The sequence below is a fragment of the Bombus vosnesenskii genome, unplaced genomic scaffold (assembly GCF_011952255.1).
Source record: "Bombus vosnesenskii isolate JDL3184/JDL3185 unplaced genomic scaffold, Bvos_JDL3184-5_v1.1 scf7180000013452, whole genome shotgun sequence".
Taxonomy (NCBI): Eukaryota; Metazoa; Arthropoda; class Insecta; order Hymenoptera; family Apidae; genus Bombus; species Bombus vosnesenskii.
Window position 1 is genome coordinate 162,119 of NW_022883062.1, and position 1,577 is coordinate 163,695.

The window sequence follows — 1,577 nt, forward strand, 5'->3', positions numbered from 1 at the left end:
ATAATTTTTTTACACTTTGTATCTTCCCTTTGTTTTTACTACAAATCAACAAATCGTCTACGTATATTAACAAATAAACAACATTTTCTCCCTCTCCATAAGTATATAGGCACAGCTCTATATTGTTCTTCTTAAAACCTAATCTCGTCACATACTTATCAAAACACTCATACCACTCCCTCGGACTTTCTTTGAACCCATAAAGCGCTTTCGATAATTTACAAACTCTATTCGTTCCGTCCGCATATCCCTTTGGTTGATTTACATATACCTCCGAGCTTACTTCACCATTTAAAAAGGCAGTTTCTACATCCATTTGCTCAATTATTAATCCATTTTGACAACAATATGATAGCAATATCTTAAAGGTCTGATTACTCGCCACTGGAGAATATATGTCATCGGCTACGTTTCTTTGTTGAAATCCCCTTACCACTAATCTAGCCTTATACCTGTCCTCTGATTTTTTCGTGTAAACCCATTTTACATCTAATACTTCTTTGCCTTTTACCCTTTCTACCAATTTCCAAGTTTTATTCTTATAGAGACATTCTATTTCCTTATCCATAGCCTGTTTTCAAACTTCATTATTTTCGCAACAAATCGCCTCCTCAAATGTACGAGGGATATCTACTTTACAATAATTTGCATGCATCTCGCAAATATTTTCCTTTTCTGGATACCTTACTGGAGTTTTCTTAATACGTGTAGATCTCCTAGGAGTGTTTGAGCTTTCAATACTACTATTATTTTCATCTTTCCTACCTTCTAACTCTTCCTTATCCATACCGACCAATGAATAGTTATCTTCGCTATCATTTCTATCTGCCTCTGATGAATTTTCCTCAAAACCGATACATTTAGTGTCTGTCTCTATGACCTCCACATGTCTAGCTATTGTTATTTTCCCACCTAATAAGACTCTGTATCCTACTTCACTATATCCTAATAGAATTCCCATATCTGCCTTCTTGTCCCATTTTGAAACTCTTTTTTGTTCTGGCCTTCTTACAAAAACTTTACTTCCATATAGATGTAGATTTTTAACACTTGGTTTTTTCCCGAAGAATATTTCAAAAGGTGTCTTTCTTTTTATAGTATTCGCTAATATTCGATTTTTCAAGTATGCCGCTGTACAAACTATTTCCGGCCAGTACCTTTTATGTACTTTCGCTTCCGCTAACAAGCAACGCGCTATGTCCATCACTGTTCTATTATACCTTTCCGCTGTCCCGTTTAATTCATGTACGTATGTTGGGCAATTATTTATTCTTATACCTTTATCCCTAGCAAATTTATAAATTCGATTATTTAAATATTCTTTACCCTTATCGCATCTTAATATTTTTAACCTCTTGCCCGTTAAATTTTCGGCTTCATTTACGAACTGTACGAAAGAATCAAAGACCTCATCTTTTGATTTTATACAATAGATCCTAGCTATTTTACTATAATCATCGATAAATGAAATGAAATATTTTTCTCCATTGAATCCGGTGGTCTTAAAGGGACCACATACGTCCGTATGAATAATTTCCATTATTTCCCTAGCCTTAGTTCGATTATGTTTGAAAGGT